This window comes from Neodiprion virginianus, chromosome 3, assembly GCF_021901495.1.
Source record: "Neodiprion virginianus isolate iyNeoVirg1 chromosome 3, iyNeoVirg1.1, whole genome shotgun sequence".
NCBI lineage: Eukaryota > Metazoa > Arthropoda > Insecta > Hymenoptera > Diprionidae > Neodiprion > Neodiprion virginianus.
Genome location: NC_060879.1, coordinates 12,361,285 through 12,385,339, shown reverse-complemented (window position 1 = coordinate 12,385,339; position 24,055 = coordinate 12,361,285). Strand labels below are relative to the sequence as shown.

The following is a 24,055-nucleotide window of genomic DNA, read 5'->3' as shown; positions in this document are numbered from 1 at the left end:
CCGAAGGAAAATATTGCGCTTTGAGAATGGAAGATGTTCTCGATATCGTTCACGTAAGTGAATAATTCATGACTGCAAGTGTTGGAATGACGTTATTCAATTTCGTGTCATGTTTATACAGGTCACCCCCTAGAAATTTCAGACACAAGTGTCCGCAATCGAATGTATCGTAATCCTATATCTTTCATCATTATACTTAACGCTACAAGCATCAAGATATTTCACAAGGTCTAACGGAGGTTAAAGATAACCGAAACTTTCGAAATATACGACATCGTTGCCACGTTGCACGTATGCAACCCAGTGTGTCCCAGGGCCATTTTCATCGTCAAGATTAACGACAGCTGCCTCGTTTCTATGTAGTACGTTTTTGGGCATTTCGGTGCGCATAAAGACACCTCGGAAGTATGGAATTTTCATGATTTTTGCATACTTCAGCAAACCCCAGCTGGTCAACGCTTGACATGGTAGCTTCACACTTAGTTTTTTGGCAGGTGAAGACCGAAACCCTTTTTTACGGTTTAAAATGGAGACCTTCACCTAGGGCGATCGATTCTACCGTTTTGTTATGCCGTTTACTTTCCTCCAATTCTCGTTTAGCCGCGCTCGCATCGTTTATAGCCTTTGCTCTACCCACAGCACCCCCCGCTAACGCACCCGTAACGCTGAGACCGGCAAAAATAGGTATGAGAAAAGGTAGCAGTCCGACAACTTTTGAGGGTAGCGGTAGAACGCGCGGTGATCGGACATTATGTTTACCACCTTACATCTTCTCGAGCACCTTTGAGTGTAGACTTACTGCTCGTTTTCGCGTCGTAGCTCCAAATCATAGACTATTTTGCCGCTCGTATGATTTTGTTCAAGGAAACGTTCTCTGGTTTTCGACACCCCATGCCTAACTTTGTTTTCACCTTCATCGTGTTAGCCTAAGCGGCTGCCTTTTTACCCAAATTTGCGTCCTTTGCGAGAACCCGTTTCCAGGCTTTTTCGGCTAATATTTTTCCGCGACGCTTCTAGCTTCAAGGTTCGCATGATTTTTCGAATTCGCTATATCGTGTTCCCTACACGCTGCATCGATAGGATTGATACCGGAATCGCCTCTCGCGAGTCTTTTCGTCAACTTCGTACCAGGACCGCAGTATTGGTAACCGGGAACATGCAACTCGATCGGGAGTTTGTTGATAATGCTATTTACTAAACCTTTCCCACTTGATCGCTTTTTTAAGGATCGCTTACAATCACGTGTGTGCACAACCATATCCGCTCTACGACTCAGAGAAAGTTGTTATAAACGATGCGTTTAAAGAGAATCCAGCCAGTCACGTTCGAAATGAGGTTCGAGACACAATCGACGAAGGTGCCGGTGATGAATTTTGACAAATTTACGCAGCAGAGTACAAAATGGTAAAAACGTCATGGCGAATTGTTGCCGAGTAGTGTACGTGCGGTATTCTGCGGACCATCCAACTGTGGCAAAACCAACGCATTATTTGCGTTCATAACGCATCCGAACGGCTTGAGGTTCGAAAACCTGTACGTTTACTCAAAATCTCTCAATCAACCGAAATACAAGTTTCTGAGTCAAGTGCTCGAAAATGTCGACGGTGTTGAGTATTACCCCTTTAACGAGCATGAGCACGTCATTGCACCCAACGAGGCGCAACCTAACTCGATCATGGTATTCGATGACGTAGCGTGCGAGAAGCAGGATAACATACGCGCGTACGTTTGTATGAGTAGCCATCACGATGTAGACTGTTCCTATCTTTATCAGACGTACGCTCGAATCCCTAAGCACGTCGTGCGCGACAACACCAACTTGCTGGTCTTATTCAAACAAGACGAGATGAATCTGAGACATGTGTACAACAATCATGTAAACACTGATAAGTCGTACGTGGAGTTTAAAGCCTTGTGCACGGCATGCTGGAACGGTGACAAATATGGGTTCGTGGTGATCGACAAGGATAGAGAGCTCGGTAATGGTCGGTAAAAAAAGGGATTTGACAATTTTATAAACATGACATGAGATTGAAATACACGATCTTAGACGGCGACGAAACAGTAGCTCTCCAGAACCAGTTATGTCAACATGCAGGAAATTCGTAAGGATAAAGAAGTCTTGCATCGTATCGCTCAGGCGAGTAATGCGATTCGTCGTAAGCACAGAATCCTCAAGACGGGAAAAGAGTCGCTGCAGAAAACAAATGAAGGATGCCTTCAAACCTGTGGTAACCCCGCTGCAGGAATAAGTCAATGTTTCTTGAGGCACGAAACTTGTCAAGGAAGAGATGGAGGAAGAACCCAAAACTGAAAGGAAGGATGAGCCGAAGAACCAAATGGAAACAGAAGATTCTTTTGCAACTGCAGAGAAAGAGGATCAAACTGTCACAGAATCGTCAGTGAGATCAGAAAATGAATATCTCGAGATGCTCCACGATAAACGAAGACAGCACGAGTTGGATACCGTGTACGGGGTACGGAGTCTGTCTACTGCCGGGCTGATGGTTGGTGTCTCACCGATCAGCTTCGAGCGCGATTCCGTTCGCATAGACGGTACGCTCTATCCGAAAACTCAGGGACTGCCAGAGCTGCTATTCAAAAAGATGCCCAACACCGCTCACGTTACCCGCAACAACAAGGAGAATTACAGACCTTCTTGCAACAAATGCTCACAGAAAGTACTATAGCACCACCGACCCTATCCGAAACGCTCAGAGCGCGAAATTCAAGCATTTAATTGGTGAGCTGCGCAATATCTCTACGTCAGGCAAAGGTCATCGTCACAGATGTCGAAGCGTACGGGCAAAGGTGTTCTGCTACCTCAGGCTTGGGTTACTCGACAAGGTATTAAAACAGATTACATTTTTTGGGACGACGCCAAGGGGCTGGTGGAACATCTTCGTTTGCTTATGGCATCTGAAGCGGCTGTGAATATAAGTCACAACAATGAAATTATGTCGATTGTCGAAGAATTATGGGATGCCGGAATAATTTATTAGCCAATTCTCGTCGACTATGCAATCATTTACGAGATGAGAGTTGACGTGTTTGGACGCCAGCTGAATAAAAACACAGCTGCGAGCACTTCCGGACCTCCGGGTGTCGGGTTTTAAATAACAGCGGACGGACATAACGATATAGAACAAAAGACTGTGCGATGTCGCAGATCCCGCAGAGCCGAAATATGCCGTAATTTTGGAAATCTTAGGACGAAAACTCAACGTGCTGCAAAAACAAATCGGCAACCTCGATCAAATGATTATAGCTTTGGAGATCACCACGGAGAAAGCCTTGGATACCTTTTACACAGACCTCAACACAGGTAGAGACCTGTCGATTCGAAACGCAGAAATCATTTCCAAATTAGACACCAGAATAAGAGCGTTGGAATATGAAAGAGAAAAAGCAAGCACTGGTGATGAAACTGCATAAGCCTGCACGCCGGAATCACCTGCGTCGACGTGTAGACGTGCGCGGTATCGACGAGACCTGGCAAGCGGATCTTGTTGATATGATGTCGTACGCTGGACAAAACAAAGGCTACAAGTACATGCTCACGGTTATTGATATCTTTTCAAAGTACGCGTGGGCTGTACCGATAAAGAGCAAGTCTGGAGATAATGTTACGAAGGCAATGGAATCTGTGCTTGTCCAAGGACGGGTACCGAAAAATTTACACGTCGACAGAGGAACGGAATTTTACAACTTGAAATTTGAATCGCTTGTGACACGTTCCGGAATCAAACTTTACTCCACGTACAGTAATTTGAAGGCTTCGATCTGCGAACGTTTCAATCGCACGCTGAAAGGTAAAATGTGGACACGGTTCAGCATGCAAGGAAGCTACAAGTGGCTCGATATCTCATTTGATTTGGTTTCGGTTTACAGCAACGCCAAACACCGAACCATAAGAATGAAACCGTCGGATGTCACCGTTAAGAACGAAAGGCTATTATTACGTCAGGCATACGGAGGGCTTCGAGCGATACCTACCATATCGGCAAAGTTCAAATCTGGCGACAAAGTTTGAATAAGCAAATTCAAAAATGTCTTCGAGAAAGCTTACACTCCCAATTGGACGACTGGAATATTCACGATAAGTCGAGTGGAAAAACTCAGCCTGTGACGTACAAGCTCAAAGACTATAGAGATCAACCCATCGCTGGTGGTTTCTACGACCAAGAGCTCCTCAAGGTTAAACATCCGGATATCTATCTGGTAGAGGGGGTGCTCAAGAAGCGTGGAAGAAAAATATATGTTGAATGGTCAGGTTTTGACAATACACACAATAGTTGGACAAACGAATCGGAAATGTAAAATTTGAGTAAATGATTTTTATGTAAAAACGTATGTGCCGCTTTATTTTATACCCGACACATAACAAGTATGCATCTCTATTTTTTAGACAATCGACAGACATATGCATCGTTGAACAATTTTGTATATTTCGGAGCGTTCTCATTCACTATCCTACATAATAATATTTCAGACATCATGGTACAGTTATGAATTAAGTCCTACATAGATTACGATACGGTAATCACAAAGCTAAGGTGCAGTCTTATAGCCCCACGGAAGCGTGTCGGTTGTGTTTTGAAACACGATCCGCTTGTCGTCATTTCAGCTCAGTGCCACTATCTGCTGTTCTACGGTGTATACCTCGAGCTTTCGACTTAATATCAAATGCTGATTTGTAGACAAATTTTCACGGTTCAAAACACATTCCAAATAATCGTTGAAAGTTATTTTTCTCAACGCTGATCCTTTGACACCTTTGGCACGTTTATTGTCTTTCTCATCTCCCAAGACTCGGAATGCGTACAATTTAGCTCTTAATCCTACAAATTTCAGCATCATTTTTCCGTTATTCTCATCTTTCATCAAGCCGAGAACTTTTTTGTTCGCTAGAGGCATTCCATAAGCGTTGTGAAGCGGATAATCAGACGTATCGAATTTGTGCAAGTCCTCCTTCATATGTTCGTATATGTCGGGGACGGTAAAATTATAAATCAAACTGTCGGTATCCGTATACAAATCATCTTGCTGGATTGCCAAATTTCTGTTTAATTGAATTATAATGAAAATCGTACATATATGTTTGAGCCAGATCTATGATGGAGAAACCTGCATACAATGGTTTCTTCAACTTGACTTTCGTCCTACTCATTACGACGATAATTATATCTTTGTCAAAAACGGTACAGCTGTGAAAATTGGGTTTGGCTATAGTAGCTCTAGCACCGTATCTTCCATCCCATTTCGTGATCAGCCTGACATCTCTATACTTCCTAACATTTTCCATTGTTTTGCCAAAAACTGCGTTGTTCATCAGTTTGTAAAAATTTTTCTCGAATTCGTTGTGAGAAATCGGTATTTAACTCTATGTATTTTTTGAGCCACGGGGTTTGCCTGAATATGAGAACTCTGTGTATTTTGAGTAATCTTGAGCCTCATTGTAAGCATCGTTTCAAAACGCTATAGTGAACAACGTAGTTTTTCTTGGAAAGTAGCTTGGGCGTCATTTTTGGCTGTTTCTTATCCGAAATCGGAAGTACATAGTGCTCCGGACACAGTGGTAAATCCTTATGAACTTCATGCAGTTCCTCAGGATATTCCAAATCCACTCCCAGTATGTAACCAAACTCCGCATCGTCCGAAATGGTGAGAACGTCGCATTGTCTGAAGTCTGATACCCATTCAAAGGAACTGTATGGCAGAGCAAAGCTCATAGCAGCACTGTACAAATTATTAACGTCAAAGCACATGAGATAAGATTCTCTGACCTCAGGATCGAATTCCTCTCCCATATATCTATTGTTGGCCTTTGCGTATCTGTTCGAATAGTGTGACACACCACCTCGAATACCTTTTTCGATAAACATTACCATGTCCATGTCGGTGAGAAGCTCGAATTCGATGCCTGAACATTTTAACATTGCATCAAACGACAGACCGGGCGCTGTGTAGTAATGTAATGTGTCCAGTTTATACGTTGTCCAGTGGTTTTGTCGGAAATTTTGAAAAACTTTAGCCAGTAAAAACACGTCCGTCTGCAAATACACGTCCGAATACTCTCGCAAAGTTTGAACGTTAAAAGTTCGCCATACGTCGCACGCGTGTGCGTAATCGTCGTCTGATATATTCCGGTCATTCAATTTTGAATAAGACTGTTCTTTGGATGGTAAATGTTTCTCCTCGAGCTTCTCCCAACTGCCTATGTATTCATACGGGAAGACACCTTTCCTAGTCAATAACCGAAATTTGTGCAAGCTACTGCAGAATTTTCGTGTTATTGTTTTTTGACAATCGTCCAGATACGATGATAATTTATCGAGGCTGCTAGGCATGAAACGGAACGTTACATCCGTTCCCTTAACGAATTGAGTGAAGGAAATGTACTTATCTTCATTACCAGGTAATAGTTCAACAGTACCTTTGAATGACGTTGCCAGGGCTTTGATCAGAAAATGCGAATCGTAACCCGACAGATTGTGGAATATCACTGGGATAGTGTGCGAATTTTGGTAATTCAGATTACAGCTGCGGTGAGTAGCACCACGGTACTTTCCCGTGAAATGGCAGTGATCACGATGTTTCACATGTGTGGGTGTAAACGGTTTTTCGCAAATATGACAGATCGTCTATAAATCAAATTCGTTGATCTGATTGAAATTCAGTGCTTCCATGCGGACAACAGTCTTGTAATATCCCTCTAACGAATGTGCCAATTCCTTTAACTCGTTTGTAAACCATTGGATGCACGTCTCTCTGCGATTAATTTTGAATTTTGAAAGCGAATCGTCAAACGCACAATGTAGATAGTAAGCTATACTATACGGAAAATGCTTCTGTTAAATTTTTCTATTTTCCTCAAAACTTTTAAGAGTGGGCTGCAGTAAACATTCTAGATCTGCGTTAAAGCAGAATGGAACGGTTCCTTTGTGTTGAAAATTTTTAAATTTGAGAATCTTGTCCTCTACTGCTGCTGAGATAACTTTGGTTTTGTTTAAATTTATGCAATCTACATTGTGCTTGAATAAACACCTTTCAGATTGAAAGTGTGATAGACACCTATCGCACAACCATTTACGAGCACGGTGGTGAGAGATTTGGGAACTTGTCAACCGCGATAAATTCCGAATCCATGCAAAATGTTGTATTGAATTATTATTATAATTTTGCATACCATCGTCATCATCATCATCATAACTGTCAACAATTTCAGACTCTAAGACCAAAAATGGATTGTAGGTTCATCAGACTTGTTTCGGCTGAAATAAATGGGTATAATTTCACTATGCTTTTGTTTTTCAATACAATCTATACTACAAACGTTAATTCAGGAAAGAAGTTCGTGACCAGGAGGTAGATTGAAGATGAAGTTTGTCGCAATTCCGGTCAGGAAGAAGAAAGTTTAATACTTTGAAAGACGTGAGAATAAAAATCGACATTTCGGCCGGGCCCTGCCGACCATCCTCAGGAATAATTTTAGTTTTTTCCGGTAGTTCCAGATCTTCTTGGTTTGTGAGTGATTTGTAGAGGAAGGTGATCTCAGGTTAGAAGTGCGGTATGAAGTAGGATCACGGTGGTACGAGACGTCCACGAAGCCGTTTCGATGCATTGTATTTAGGAAAGAAGTTCGTGACCAGGAGGTAGATTGAAGATGAAGTTTGTCGAAATTTTTATTCTCACGTCTTTCAAAGTATTAAACTTTCTTCTTCCTGACCGGAATTTCGACAAACTTCATCTTCAATCTACTTCCTGGTCACGAACTTCTTTTCACGAAATTTTTATTTATTTTTATTCTCACGTCTTTCAAAGTATTAAACTTTCTTCTTCCTGACCGGAATTTCGACAAACTTCATCTTCAATCTACTTCCTGGTCACGAACTTCTTTCCTAAATACAATGCATCGAAACGGCTTCGTGGACGTCTCGTACCACCGTGATCCTACTTCATACCGCACTTCTAACCTGAGATCACCTTCCTCTACAAATCACTCACAAACCAAGAAGATCTGGAACTACCGGAAAAAACTAAAATTATTCCTGAGGATGGTCGGCAGGGCCCGGCCGAAACGTCGATTTTTATTCTCACGTCTTTCAAAGTATTAAACTTTCTTCTTCCTGACCGGAATTTCGACAAACTTCATCTTCAATCTATAAACGTTAATTGAAAAACCGTTAAGTTTTTCAAATTTCTGAATTTGATCTAAGGACATTGGGAAATTTAAACCATCATACCGTTGCACTGAGCTGAAATACAGGAAGTGATTACGCTGGGATTGTTGTTAGCTGGAAAGAGGGCTGCGGTGACCGACCATGGAAAGCAATATGAGTTGCTGTTGCGGATGTTGACGTCAGCCTTCTTATCTTAAATATCTTTGAGTAGTGGTGTGTATGTGAACACACCGCCTCGTAGTGGCACGTACTTGTTGATTTTCACAGTCAAATTGATTTCTTCAGTCAGCGGCCAACCAGAGTCTTTCTCTTGAAATTTTTCCACCTTGGCCAACACTTTTTGCTTCACGTTCTCCTCGAACCACCCGTGTATGTCAGCTGGCTGGAGGATGATCTGGATTCTGGTATTGAAATATTTCATTTCTTCAACAAGTTCGGCGTTTTTTGCTAGACCAAATTTGCAGGTTAAGATGCAGTTGGCTTTTAAACCTCCAGCCTTTCGTAGCATTCTCTTAATTCTGACAACGATGAGGTGTTTTGCATCTTCGAGAAATCTGTTCAAGTCCTTGTGTCGTAGATTGATGACGGCTCCCGTTTGAATTCGACTCTCGAAAGCTGTCTCCAAATCTTCCCACCGTACTCGATCACTTCTTCGTCGGCTTCGTAATCCGTCACCCACTTTGTGAAATTGTTGAAATTTGGCTGTCAACGATTTCAGAATTCCAATTGCAGTCCAAATTCTTGCCTTCTTCCCGATCGTTGAGGCGTTGCTGCGTAAGATTTTATTCAAAAGCCTGGTATTTTGGGTTCCGAATCGAATCCATTTTGCAATCTCTACCGGTGATAATTTTTCAGTTAAAATCTTGAATGCCGTTTCCATGATTTGTAATAATTTCAAACGCTTTTCGGAATCCATGTTTGTTTTTTCTTCTTCCGATCACGCACTTGACAGAGATAGAGTTGCAAAGCTTGCTCTAGAATGACCGCTCTACGCTGACACGGTCCCTTTTATGGGTAAACAACGACGTGTCCCACACATTGCCGAAAATTCGTCAACAGCCGTATGCAATATTCTTCCGCGAAAAAAATCTCAAGATATGTCTCGAACGAACCTGCACCGTGTGGAAGATGGCAAGGCAGTTCTTGGAATTTGGCGAAGAAGTTTCACACGCCTCATGTACGAGAGAGATCTGTGAGAGTGAACTAATCGTTAGAGTTATAGATGGAACTGTGATAGGCTTAGTAGATATCGTTCACCGAGAGTGTTAAGGGGATGTTTTACTTTGCCCACGGTCTCAGTTTCACGATTCCGAGGCCTACGCACTAGTGCAGTAGGACAGAGTGAGAAGGATATATCCTGCAAGCGTAACCGACAAGTGTCAACCACTTTATGATTTGTTATTAGTTTAATTGTGAACCTAAAACATATGAAGAAGCTGTACGAAGAGTGGGGTGCACCGTCCGTCTGTTGAATTCGTTAGCAGTCGAGCTTTCAAACTGTCAAGGTGGGTGATTGAAATCAGTGCACTAATATAGTTTGTTCTTACCTTGAGTGTACAACAATTTTCGATTTTACTTGAGTGAATAAAAATAATTTAAAGCGTGTGCGCTTTGTTTTCAGAAATTTCAACGTAAAAAACCATGGAGTACGTAAATGTTCTTCCACATGTGCGGATGCCTAGAAAGTGGGTCCCCCAAGTACCTTACGATTTTCTCCTACAGTTGGTCCGGCTGGCGTTGAGCGTGCATACGGCGAACGGCGGCCGTAATGATAATATTAACCCTCGAAATGACGTGATCGTTTATCAGGTGGGTGTGGCGGCCCGCCTGGTACGTGATAAATGAGGAGATTTTCTGTTTCAAAAAATGTAAGAAAAATTTTTCTTTAATTTCACAACTTTCAGAACAAATTTATTTATTTTCCTTTTTTTTCTTTTGAACGGAATCCTTGAAACTTTTATGATACATACATGTCTTACGTTTCTCAAATATCATTTCACAACTTTGAGAACAAATTTGATAAATATTTTTGCGAGTGATACATCATATCTTACATTTCCAAAATTTATCGCATGTTTCAGAGAGCTGTAAACAACAACAGCATCCAACGTAACCATCGTAGTAGTAGTTCTGTATACATAGTTAATGCGGAGTTCAGCAGAAAAATATAAGCCTTGTAAAAAACTTTATACAATTTTCTTATAGGTTCTGAACCGTAGAATAATTGGAAACTTCTTGGAAAGTTTTTTGTTAAGTTTTTGAAATTGGTTCTTGATCACGTTCAGTAGTCGCGCGGTCCAGGCTGGTAAGAAGGAGACGCTGCACACGATGCCCAATTACGGTGTACAAATTAGACGAGAGTCGACACATCTTCGAATTCAATTTAACCGTACTGACCGCCCAGATACTGCAAGAGCGACCGCTCCTCCTCCATCGTCTGCACAAATTTAAATATTGGGTGTCGTCCTCGTTCAGCAGTCGCACAATCCGTTCCGGTAAGAATACGCTGAATTTGTAGTTCAGGTCTGTGACGACACGCTGCCCAAACCTTGTTTGGACTCGTCGAATCTTAGTGAGTTTACAGATTTTGAAAATTTCCAGTTGCGACAATTTCTTCATCGGCGGAAATTCGTTCATGCTTGCGACTTTGTTGAGTTTTGTGAAATCCATTTTTTTGAAATGTTTAGTAGTTATGTGTTTCTTGATAAATGTAGATTTGCGAACTTTTTTGTCACTTTGCTGAGTTCTGACTTCTGATTAATAGCGGTTTTCAAGTCGTGAATATTTTTCAAAAACAGATCGATTCGCTGCTTCAATTCTGCTTTGTTTGAAGTTCTCCTCATGAGAGCTGGAGGTGCAAGATTATTTTTCTGATCACACCGAATCCTTGAAAAACTTCCAGAAGCTACTGCAGCTAACCCATTTTGTACAGACGGTGCACCTGGTTAGATGTTACAAATTTCCCTTAGAACCATCCAGAATTCGACGTCGTACTGCAATCCGTTGTCCGCAGACCGCTCACCGTCAAGCCGAAACTCGTCGGACGAGAATCTTTTAAGGTAGAGACGGCTTCTTTACACGGCTCACGAACTCAACGTCGCACCGAAATCCTTTGATCGCATGCCGCTTAACGTCGAGTCGAAACACGTCGGACGAATTGTTTGTCAGCCTAGATTCGTTCAAAGCCGTTGCATGAGCCTCCCAACGTCGTGGCTGCAGCCTCGAAACCTCTCGATCGCCGGAGAACCTTCTGGAAGCTCTCAAGACTTGACATATACCAGGATTCTCGGTCGAACGTTCGAGGATCCACTGAGTCCGCTCGAACGCCTGAGGATTCACGGAATGCGTTCGGTAATGCAGTTATCGATTCTGCTTGATGGCATGATTTTTTTCACCGACAAAGAGCACAATTTATCCCACAAGGGATAATACCACGGCAATTTCAGGCATTTTCTTCTAACGATCATGGTCATTTGGGAGATTTTCTAACCGACGAGCGGTCGGCACAGCACGTTTTATCTTACGAAAGTGGGGGTAACCTTCAAGGGTTTGCGTCTCGGATGCACAGATAGGCGGCTTGGTCAGTAAAGAAGGTGTTCGTATCCAGAACCGCCCTTGGATATCTACTTACTGCTAATCTCGATCCTGAGAGGAAGAGTTTCGCCTCATACAATAAACGTATCCTAATCTGATCAACCACGCGAAACTCATATGGGCTTCCAGTTATATTCCTCGCACGTCAGAACTTGAAACCTAACCTAACCTAACCTTTTTTTTTTTTTTTACGATGGGAAAATGCCTTATGCACACCCTGCGTTTCACGCAAGAAGCGCAGGGTAGTGTGGGACCCGCCCCCACTAAAAACCCACCGGCCACCCTGGTACGGGATGAAAGACTCCCCGGAACCTCCGAAACATAACTTCGGGGGGTCTCCCGGCACCTCAGCGCCTATGCGCTCGCTCCTAGCTTGGGAGTTGCGTCTCCCCTCCCTCCCAATTCGCTCGGTTCACGATGCTTGGCTCGCGTCATACCTCGGGACCAGCTCCGGTTTCTCGCTGTTGGCTGACGCTCTATCGCTGGAGCCGCTCAGCGTGCGGACGCTGCCTCCCTGCGCCAGCGGCTTGGTTTTTGCCCCCCCACCGCTGGCAGCCCATCCCCTCAGGCGCCGGGGAGCAGAAGCACCAGCAAAGCCGTCCTTCTCCGCCCCCATATTGGCATGAACAACGGGGGGCGGAACGGGGGGGGAAAGCAGAGGAGAAAAGGGAGGAGGCGAAGCACAGGCGCTTGTGACGATACCTCTAACCTATCACCTGCTATCCTATCATCAACGACGCCACGAGCGCCCCCGCCTGTCCCCACCCCCGCAACCTCTGAGATCGGCACCCCCGCCTCGCACACACCGCAGCCCTGCCGCAGAGGGCGGAGGGGAGGCCCGCCGGCACCCGGCCCCGCCAGTCTTTCCGGGCCCCTACCCGTAGTTACCGGGACCTGCTTGCGCCACCCCTCATCCTGTTTCCCCTTTCGGGTATGCACAACTCCTTTATCCCCCCGAGCCCGTGTCGCTGGAAACTTTTTCCGCCGCGCGCGCCAGGCCCCGCTGGCGCATCCGCTCAGCTTGCTCCTTTTCTCTCATGATGGCGCTCGCGAACCTCGAGACCGCTGCCCACCCTTTCCTGCTCCTCGTCATGACTTTGACCAGCGCCGGTAGCGTCAGGTCCGCCCCTGTGACACCGCGTAGTTGTTCTCGCTTCGTCTCACAGGCCGGGCACGCCTCCACCGTGTGTTCCGCTGTATCCACGGCCCCCCCGCATTGCTTACATACCGGGTCCGCGGCTCTGCCTATCTTGTGCAGGTAGCTCTCGAAGCACCCATGACCCGTCGCGATTTGGGTTAGGTGGAAAGTTACCCCCCCGTGTTCCGCACTAAGCCACTCCTCCCAATTCGCCAGTAAGGCCCCTCTGAGGCGCCCGCTGGGGAGGTTGGGCCTGCTCAGGTCCGCCCTCCATTCCCTAGCTACGGCTGCCCGTTCCAACGCCGCCGGGGCGCGTTTGCCTGCTGCATCGATCCCTCCCGCGCGTTGTTGTTCCCGGACGCTTTGGAATGTACGGGCTCGCGCCCTCGCTACCAGGTCCAGCGGCGGTGATCGCGTCAGCATGGATGCTGCTACCAACGATACGGTACGGTACGCCGATGCGACCCTTATCTGTACCGTACGTTGCATCCTTTGTAGCCGTCGCTTGACGGCGCGGTCGGACGTCGCGTCGCTCCACGCTGGAGCTCCGTAGAGGATGATCGCGTATATCACCTCCGCGTACAGCCTCCTCCTCTGTTCTGTGGGCCCCCGCAGGTTTGGCATCAGCCTGAATAACGCACGCGTCGATTTCGCCACCTTGCTCTCCACTCGCGCGAAGTGCTCACGAAAGTTGAGCTGGGCGTCTAGCGTAATTCCCAGATACTGCATGTAGCTACTTATCGCAACTGCCTTCCCCCCTACTCTGAGGCATAGGCTCTGCGTTGCCCAGTGTCGCCATTCCCGGCCCTTGGTAAACGCAACCACCTGGGTTTTGGTGGCCGACACCGTCAGCCCCAGGCGGTTAATCCGCCTCACGACGGTCGCCACCTGGACCTCAGCTAAGACGATCGCGGTCGCCATGTCCCTCGCCGAGCTAAGAACCAGCGTATCGTCCGCGTAGCATAAAACGTCGCACCCCTCTTCCCTGCGTACCCGAAGGACCCCGTCGAAGCAGAGGTTCCACAGGAGTGGGCCCAATACCGACCCCTGCGGGACCCCTGCGCGCACGGGATAGCGTCCCGTTGTTCCCCCCGGTGCGGAGAAGATGACTTCCCGATCGCTCAGGTACGACCCCGTCACCCTTCGGAAGTACCTCGGCACCTCTCTGTCCTTTAGGGCCGTCAGTATGGCCCCCCACGGTACGCTATTAAAGGCATTAGCTACGTCTAGGGAGACCGCGATGGCCACCCCCCCCCCTCCCTTGACCACGCGCTCTCCACAAATCCGCGCACCCTCAGCAGCGCGTCGCACGTTGCCCTGCCCTCCCGGAAACCGTACTGACCCTCTGCGAGATCCGCCGCAGGGTTTTCCGCCATCCACCCTTTCAGCCGCTCGACTACCACTCGCTCGAAGCCCTTGCTGATTTCGCTCAGCAGACATATGGGCCTGGCGTTTAACAGCGGGTCCCCCGCCATGCTCCCCCCTTTGGGGATAAGCACCAGTCGTGCCGTCTTCCACTCCCGGGGAACCTCCCCCTCCTGCAGGCACTTGGAGTAGCACTGGGCTAGGAGGGCCACCATGTCGTCTGGGACGATAGCCCAGATCTTCCCCTTCACCCCGTCCAGTCCCGGTGCCGTGTTCCTTCGCCCCCCCTATTTGAGGGCCGTGCGGACCTCTTCCGGGCTCACTGCCCACTCGTCTCGCCATCCCTCTTCTCCGCGTGCCTCTGCCTCCTCCTCCCGTTGGTCTTCGCCGCGCGAAGCCCGATGCGGGAATAGAGAGGACAGCAGCCGCTCGGTGATGGCCGGGTCCAAGGTCTCCGTCAATCCTGGTGAGGACCCCCGCAGCCTGTTAAACACTATTCTGTACGGCAGTCCCCAGGAGTCCGTCTCCACTGCACTGATCAGGTCCTGCCATCCCCGAGCCTTGGCTGCCTTGATCCCTTCTCGCAGTTTGCGTTTGGTTTCCTTGTATTTCGCCCCCCACAGCGAGCCCGCCCGCAGGGTGTGGTCACGCCTTGTCATCCGTCTCCTAGTTCGGATGCAGGCCCTGCGCAGCTCGGCTACTTCGTCGGTCCACCAGTGCACGGATTTCCTGTGCGGAGGTGGGCGGGACCTGGGCGCCGCCGCGTCGCAGGCTTCTATCATCGCCTGCCCGATCCACCTGGCAAGCCCATTTGCCGTCATCCGGTCCGGTCCGGTCGGTCCCCACGCCAGCTGTAGCGCTAAGGACTCGTGGAACCTTTCCTCCTTGAACTTGTTTAGGTTCCAACGGCGGCCAGTCGTTCCTCTGTTCGGCGGGGGTTCACCGGCCTGAGGTCGGTCCACCACCTCGAAGGCGATGTATCGGTGGTCCGAAAGGTTCTCGATCCCCGCGAGAACCCTCCATCCCCTTACCCTTACGGCTAGGCCCGGCGTGGCCCAGGTGGTGTCCACGACTGAACACCCCTGGGGTCTGACGCAGGTCGCCGTTGCGCCGGTTTGAGTAGGCAGAGCCCGAGGGATGCTGCCCAGCTCTCCAGGATCTCTCCTCTACGGTTCGCGCCTGTGAGGTCCCACGCTGGTGAGAGGGCATTGAAGTCCCCGCCCACTATTACCCCCTGGTTGCGGTCTGCTGATCGAACGGCCTCCCCTAAGTCATCGAGGCGTGCGGTGAAATCCTCCAAGGTGATGTTTGGGGAGATATATACGGAGATGACCGTTATCTGACGGCAGATAACGGAAACGTACCCCTCTCCTCTGCTACCTAACCGGCAACCTTGCCGAAAGTCCCCTGACCCCCAGGTTACTGCGGCCCGTCCCTCCCTGCTGCTGATCCAGCGCGGCGAGTCCGAGGCGGTGGGTGGCTCCGAGATGAGACACACGTCTGTCTCCGTCTCTGCCGTATGTTGTGCCAGCAGGTCCCGGGCCCGCCAACTACGGTTGAGGTTGCACTGCAACACTCGCAGTACTTGGGGCAGCCTGGCCATTTCGGTTCGTCACCGCTGCGGGCCTCCGACCCCGCTCCTCTACTACCGGACATTGTCCGGAGCCCATTCTGTGTGCGCTGTTGCCGCCCCTCTCTGCGCAGATGGCGCATCTGGGAGCCGCCGTGCACGTTCGCGCCTGGTGCCCTTCGCCGCCGCATCTGTAGCACGCTGCCCCGCGTGCTTTGGGTGCCTTGCAGGTCGCCCCAATGTGACCGAATTCCCAGCACCGAAAGCATTGCCGCGGTCGGGCCTCGAGGAGGTGACTCGCACCGTCGTCCATCCTACCAGTATCTTCCCCTTTGCGGCTATTTTCGTGGCCGCTCTCAGCGGACACTGGACCCACGCGCTCCGCAGGCCGTTGGTCATCTCCCGCAGGGGTCCGACCTTTACGGCCTCGATTCCGCACCCTCCTGTTGCAGCCATTGTGGCGGCAAGCTCTTCCGTCGTTACGGAGTCGTCCATGCCCAGGACTCGGATTTCTCCCTTGGTGGTGGGGCGCGAGATTCGAACCGCGTCCCCGTATTCGGCCCTCGTCATCTCGCCGAGGTGTGCCGCCAGTACGTCGGCTTTTTGCGCTCCATCTGGGCCGTCTACTTCGATCAGCACACCCCCGTTGGCAGAGCGCCGGATCTTGGTCGCTGGCATTTCCAGCTCCGTGAGGGAGATCTTCTCTCTCGCCCTGCGCAGTATGTCCCCGTAGTTAACATTGTCCCCGGTCCCCTTGATCGCCACGGCGGCTGATCTCGGGGGCCTCCGACTCGCGTTCTTCTTAACCACGGTCACCTGAGCGTTAGCGTTCCTTTCGCATTGCTGTCCGCCGGTGGGCCTGGCGGCGGTTTGCCGGGCCGCGGCGGGAGCCCCTGCTGGCGGCTCTGCTCTGGCGGCCTTACCCTGGTCCCTCCTTGGGTTCCGCCTACCGTTACCAACGGTTGTCCACCCGTCTTCGCCGCCCTCCCTTGGTGTGTCGGTTGCACCTCCGCGGGTCTCGATTATCCCGCTTGTTGTTGCGGGGGGTTCGGGTTCAACCGGTGTTTGCGACGCCCTCCCTCTGTCCATGTCCCCCAGGAGCTGGATCTGTCGCGACATCTTCCTTAGTTCCTTCCAGACTTCGCCGATGGAAGTCAGCTGCCGCTCAAGGGCTGTCTCCCTTTCTCTGAGGCTGGCCGGGAGTAGCCCAAGTTCGGCCTCCGTTAGTCGTAGCCCCGAATCCGGGGCGCTACCGGGCGTCGGCGTTTCCGCTGCTGGGTCAAGGTCTTCGTGCCTGCTTTTAGCAGGGTCGTAGGCCGATACTGCCTTCCCTGTAAGGGTTAGCAGTGCCTCCTTCGCCCAGCTTAGCCGCTTCTTTATGTCGCCACTCAGCCTTCCCGAGATGGACCGACACTTGACCCGGATGGCATTCGTCTCCTCCAGCCATTCCCGTATCTGGGCCCCTAGGTCCGCCGCAGACATGACCCGGTATTCCACTGGGCCTACTCCCTCTGGGGAGCCCTCCAGCGAACTTGCGACCGTTCTCCTCTGCGGTTTGGGTTGCCGCGACGTTGTCGGTGCTGGCGGGGCGGGCCCCGTCGCCGGCCTCGTGCTCGGACCTGGGTCGTCCCGCTCCGATCCCTCATTTGCCATCCCCACGGGCCCCTCGCTGGGCTTTGCATTGGGTATGGCCTTGCGCCTCTTTTTGCCCTTGGGGCGCAGGCCCCTCCGCACCCTTCCCTCTTCCTCCTGTTCCGAGGAGGCCCCCTCGCCTAGCTCATCCTCTGTTGTGGAGAGTTCTGATTGCCGGGGAGGCCCCTCCCACTGTGCACACCCTGCCTTTCCCCCTAGCTGCCTTGGTTGAAACAGCTCTTCCTCCGAGCCCGGGCGTCCGTCTAGTGGTGTCAGCTCCTCTCCCTTCCGCTTGTTTCTTTGCGGAAGCGGTGTGGCATCCGATGCCGTGAAGAGCGGTTCGTCTCCACCTCCTGGTTCCAGTGTATCGTTGCCGCGGTGGGTGCTCGGGCCCTCCCCGCTCATCGGCCTTTTCGGTGCATTGTCTCGTGCCCCCGCGCTCTCGTCCTCCTGTCCTGCGTCCCCTATCCTTTGTTTGTTTACCTTTGCTTGGTGAATGAAAGAATCCATATTTAATTGTTGAGATCTTACGACGGTTCGGCCATCATAGCAGCCACACCGCGGTGTGGCGTCTGTCCCCGCCGGAATGTACCTACCCCCCCTCGCACGGAAGCCGCTATCGATTTGTCGGGTGGTCTGCCCTATCCGCGCGAACCCCCCCATCCCTACATCTTTAGCGTCGCCAGGCCGGGGATTCCCCTGTCAATCCGAAACAGGGTAGGCCCCGACCCAGTAAGACGTCGCCGGATTTGACCCACCGGACGTCGAGTATGAGGAAATACTGACCGGGTAATCCTCCACACATTTGCCCGGGATCCGAGGTTTGACTCCCAGATTGGCTCCAGTCAGCTGCGAGGAGCGGTTCTCCCACTTTGGACATGTGGTTTCCTGGGACCTTCGCCAGGGAACCGAGGTTCCGTGGACTAACGTTTACCCGTAGTACGCCACAGAGGCCCGGTAAAGGTACTGACTTTACCCGCAGCCCCGGTCGGTTGGCAACTACTCCTTCCTTGGTTAGTCTCTGGGAAATCGCCCCAGGGGCCCCGACCGCATCCCATGTGCACATCACCCATTCAAACCACCATTCATACACCCAGCCCCAAGGGGCTGAGCCGACTGTTCTTAGTGGATGCTCGTCTAGTTTCACTTCCGCCACGAGGTTTTGAAGCCCCGGGGCGTCGGATCGTCAAGATTCATCGCAGCCATCAAGCCCCTACACCACGACAACGTGACAGCCGACGTAGGGGAACCTAACCTAACCTAACCTAACCTTTTTTTTTTTCAGCGGCGAAGGGGAAATCTTCAAAAGACATCCGGTTGTTCTTGTGGATGTCATCGGATAGTGCCGGATTTTTACCGGCTAAAACCCCTCCGCCACTCTTCACCCAGGACGAGGCGGACCCGCTTTCGCATTACTTCACCCCGTCCCTGTGGCCGGCCTGTTTTCCTGGCCTCTCGCTTCTTCTTATGGCGTGGCACCGCCCTGTTCAGCCAGGTTGCCGCGCACCATGTCCCTGCTAATATTACTTATCCTATTTACTTATTCTACTTATTCTAAAACCATACGCTAGCGTCCAACTGAAGCTTTTACGCTAGTTTGTATGCGCTCCTTTCTTACTGGCTGTTGTTGTCTAATCAGTTCATCAGACAGCCAAGTCACCTTATCCTATTAGTCTAATCTAATCTACGATGTGTCCACTTGCACTAGTTCACCTGTTCGTGGGGGGGTATCCTCGCGCACCTTGTCTTGAACACCCCCTCCATCCATCACTTTTCACCTCACTGTTTCCGCACCGCACTAGCATGTTTTGCGCGGTGCGGATGTGGTGTCCTCTTTGCACCGCCACGCCGGTTCTTGCCGCCTCCGCCGTCACCCTCCAGTTGGACTTGGCAACCCCGGTCTCTACAGTGGTGCGGTAGTGCGGGAACATACGCTTGTGCTCCGCCAAGCTGCCACACTGGCAGCTGGCGGTGAACACTGTTCCGTCCAGCACCACCGCGTCACGCCAAGGGGGGGTGCGTTTTCAGCGGGCTGGTCGAGTTGACCAGCTGGTGGGTCCCCCCATACCGTCTCTTGAGGTAGAGGATGGCCCGGTTATTACCCAGGTAATTCACATCACCGTAGGTCATCCGGACCATCGCTCCCTCCTCCGCTGGCCTGGTAGCCGGAGGCCGGGGCTGCCCACATCGGCACTGCTTGGCGGCATGTTCGTGAGCCAGGCTCTCGACCCTTGCCCATTCTGTCGTGATGGCCCCGCTCGCCGTGGAGATTGCACTGCCCACTTCGTGCAGGTAGCCGCTGCTGAGGAAGCATACCGAGTGTGCGTATGGGATGTCACACTCACAACCAGCCGCTCCCCCCCCAGTCAGCCTAACCACCGGTCTAACCGCCGGTCCGGGCACAGGTTCTCCCGTTTTTCCAGCTTGCCTCCTTGCTCTCTCCGCTGCTTCCTTTTCCTGGAGGACGTTGGTAATGTACCGGGCAGCCGCCTCCCATTTAGCGTGGCTCTGTAGCATGGCACGAGCCATCTCGCATATATTGCCCACCCGGCCGATTGTCTCTCTCATGTCGTTCCTTTGGGCCTCCCAGGCTGGGCACCGGAACCAGGTATGCTCCGGGTCGTCGCACTCCGCCGTACAGTGATGGCACCGCGCGTCCTCCTCCTTGCCGATCCTCTTCAGGTACGACCCGAAGCAGCCGTGGCCGGTGAGTCCCTGGGTCAGATGGTAATTCAGATGGCCATGCCTTCTGTCCAGCCAGGGTCCCAGCGTTGGGATGGCTTGCGTGGTCCACCCGCCTTTCTCGCCTTCCCGCCACCTGGCATCCCATCTTTCGATCGTCGTCATTCTTTCCTCCCGTCTTATCGCGGCTCCCGCTGGGCCGCTTCGTCCGGTTCCCTCAGCCCCTCTGGCTGCGATTCTCCCCCTTTCTTCCGCCATGAGTCGGAGTGGAACCATTCCGGCCAGGACCATTGCCGCCTCGGTGGACACTGTACGGTAAGCTGTTATGACCCTCAGCGCGCAGGTCCTGGTGACCGCTTCCAGTCTGGCCTCGTTTCTTTTAACTCCGAGGGCCCCCTCCCATATCGGTGCCGCGTACAGTGCCACCGAGTACGCCACGCTCGCCAGGAGCTTCCTTCTGCCCGCGGACGGGCCTCCTAGGCTAGGCATTAGCCTGGATATCGCCGCTGTTACCGCTGCCGCTTTGTCCGCAGCCCTCCTAATATGATCGGCGAAGTTGATTTTCGCATCAATCGTTATGCCGAGGTACTTGACGCTGTTAGCCGGCTTTACCTCGTGGCCCTTCACCTTGATGGGGTTAATTCTTAAGGTGTGCCTCCTCGTCAATACAACTACCTCGGTCTTCCTCTCAGCTAGGTCCAGTCCCCTTGCTTGGAGCCAGTTCCACACGGAGGCCACCGCTTCATTAGTTGTCGCCTCCAGCATTTCGGCGCTCCGCGCCGTGACCACCAGGGCGATGTCATCAGCGAAGCCAACGGCTGTTACCCCGGCAGGCAAGTCCATGCGGAGTAGGCCGTCGTAGGCAACGTTCCACAGGAGCGGGCCCAAGACCGAGCCCTGTGGGACCCCCGCCGTGAGCCGGCGCGTTTTCTGACCGTCACTAGTGCGGTACACGAGCAGCCTGTTCCCCAGGTAGCTCGCGAGCATCTAGGAGGTACGCCGGTATGCTTTTCTTGTCCTCGAGCGCTTCCAGGATGGTATTGTGCCCCACCGCGTTAAAGGCGTTTTTGACGTCCAAAAGCGCCAGTAAGCAGGGGGCCGCGAACCGTCCCTTTCGCTCGTTCGCCTCCCGTGCTATTCTTACCACCTCGCTGATCGCTTGTGTGGTAGACCTACCCCGCCTGAACCCGTACTGCCTCTCAGCTAGAGCCCCTGCGTCGTGTAGCGCTGCGTCCAGCCTGGCATGGATCAGCCGCTCCATCAGCTTTCCCGTCGTGTCCAACAGGCTGATCGGCCGATATTTCTGCAGCCCACCTTCCTCTACTGGTCCCTTGGGCAACAGTACCAGTTTCTGCCTCTTCCAGCTTTCGGGGAATTCCCGCTTGGTCAGGCATTCGTTAAAGGTTGCCAGCAGCAGCTCCGGGCTGTGCTCGACCACCACTGCCAGGGCCTCGTTCGGGATGCCATCCAGCCCTGGTGCTTTTCCCCTACCTAGCTTCTTGGCCGCTGATACCAGCTCCGCTACCGTGAAGGGTTCCGGCCTTCGCTCATCCGGTGCCCGCTGGCTCTGCCACTCTGGCTCCACACGCGCTGGGAAGAGCTCCTCGAGCACGCGTTCTACAGTCCCTGGGTCGTCCGGTTGGCGCAGCCCCCCCAGCCTTCTGGTCACGAGTCTATATGGGGGTCCCCACGGATCCTCGTCCATCAGTCTGACTAATTCCTCCCGAAATTTCGCCTTGCTGGCCTTGATGCCGTCCCTGAGGGCCTTTTTTGCCTTCTTGTACCTCGCAGAACTGGCTTCCGTGTCCTCTCCCTTGGCCCTGGTTCTCTGCGCCTGTCTCCTCGCTTTGACGCATTCCCGTCGGCGCTGGGCAATGTTATCTGTCCACCAGTGCACCGCGGTCCTGCCTCTGGGGGGTCTCTTTCTGGGCATCCCCGCGTCGCATAACTTGGTGATGGTGGCCATCAGCTTGTCCACGTCGGTCCCACCGGTATTGATGTGGTCCTTCTGCCGCTCGAGGCAGCTCGTCATAGCCTGTCTGCGCAACTTCCTCGTATCCCATACCCGATGTCGGGTGTCCTCGCTGTTTTGGTGCCTCGTACGCGTCGCTGCTGAGCTGGGCCTCCACTTCATGTATATGTAGTGGTGGTCGCTCAGACTCTCGTCATCCAGAACTCTCCAATCCGTGACTTCCGGGACCGCGCTGGGGCTGGCTAATGTGATGTCAATTACTGACGCAGAGCCAGTGCTGTCCCTCTGCCAGGTTGGGGCACCGCCTACGTTTATGGGGGTCAGATCAAGCCGTGCCAAAAATTCAGCAACAGCTTGGCCCCTCTCGTCGAGCCTCGCGGACCCCCAGCTGGGCGACTTCGCATTGAAGTCCCCGGAGACCAAGGCCTTACCCCCTGCCGCCCTGACGCAGCTCTCCAGCTCGTCCAGCCGCGCCTCGAAGTCGATGGGCGCGACGCCGGGCGAGAAATAGCAGCTGAAGATGGTTAGGCCACTCGTTCTCGCCCAGACGAACCCCTCCCCTCTGCCCCCCAGCGTGAGGGTGCCCGGGAGGTTGTTCGTCGCCGCTATTGCCGCGTCCCCCCTCCGATCCACCAGCCAGTTCCCCTGCTTTCCCACGCCGATAGGTTCCGAGACAATGAGTATCCCGGCCTTTTGAGCAGCAGCGGTCTGGGTCAGCAGGTCCTGGGCCGCACGGCTCCGGTTCAGGTTTACCTGGAGTATCACTACTCCAGGTTCGCCCCCGGGTCCCGTGGTAGCATGCCCCCTCACTCCTGGCATGATGCGGTGGGGAACTCGAGCCTCCGCCCGAATGATACACCAAGGGTGGCGGGAGAGAGCATTACTGCCGCAACCCCCGCCGTGCCCGTCTCCCGCGTGGCTGGTGCGCTGTTGTTCACCCTCCTGGTGGCCCTCCCGCCCTGCCGGAGCTTAGCTTTCTGCAGTTCCTCCTTGAACGCACTGCAGCGGCCGCTCCCAGAAAAGTGATCACCTCTCAGGCCCCGGTTCTTGCAGGTCAGGCACCTCGGACTAGACCCCTGGCACTCCTTTTCCTTGTGCCCCTCCGTGCCACACTTCCTGCAGGCGTTGGAGTTGTCGGGCCCGAGGCACTGGGCCGCGTGGTGCCCGTACCCCTGGCACCGGTGGCACCGATCTACCGCGACCCTCTCGCGAATCCGACAGACGGTCCACCCTATTCTGATCTTGGCTAGGGCCACCAGTTTCCGGGCGGTACGCTCTGGCATTTTGCACAGCGCGGTCTGCGTTCCCCGGAAACCCGGCCTTAGCCTTATCAATTCCACCAGAGGGGCCATCAGGGCTTCCGACAGGGCCGCCCTGACTTTCCCCTCCGTGGTTACCTCGTCCAGGTCTCTGACCTCAACGACCATGGACGGCTCCAGGGTCGAGACCTTCGCCTCTCCCCCCAGAACCCCCCTAACCGCCTCGCTCAGGGCCCGGGCACCACTATCGCCTTTCACTTCTAGGAGGACGTCGTCCCCCCTAGTCCTTTTTACCGCCGTGATGTTGGCACCGGTCTTGTCCGGGTTCACGCCCCCCTTGATCTTTTTGAGCACGTCGGCGTAGTTGGTGCCGCTTGCTACCTTAATTGAGACCGCATCGGGGCGGACCGGCTTCCTTTTAGTCTCACCCTTCGACTGGCCCTTCGGCTGGGCCACCGCTGACGTTTTCTGGGATGGCTGTGGCAGCTGTGATAGCTGGGGGGCAGTAGTGGCGGGTTTGGCCGGCCTCTTGGGGCGGCCTCTCCACACCACCTCGCTCCAGGCTTCCTTGCTCCCCTCCTCTTTCTCTTCGGGGCGCGGCCGTTTTTCCGCCGCCCCGGTGGATGGAGAAATCTCCTTCCTCTTCAACGTCGCCGCGTC

At 52.1% G+C, this 24,055-nt stretch overlaps 1 protein-coding gene and 1 long non-coding RNA gene across 2 annotated transcripts in view; both read left to right on the top strand.

The window, feature by feature from the left end:
* The window catches only part of LOC124301145 (sodium-dependent dopamine transporter), a 571,198-nt gene that overhangs the window by 271,829 nt on the left and 275,314 nt on the right, over window positions 1-24,055 (top strand). The window lies entirely within an intron of this gene.
* Window positions 7,493-15,783, top strand: LOC124301153 (uncharacterized). Its single transcript, XR_006907415.1, has 4 exons — window positions 7,493-7,640; window positions 9,454-9,458; window positions 11,834-11,840; window positions 15,773-15,783. It is a non-coding gene; the product is annotated as an uncharacterized LOC124301153 (long non-coding RNA).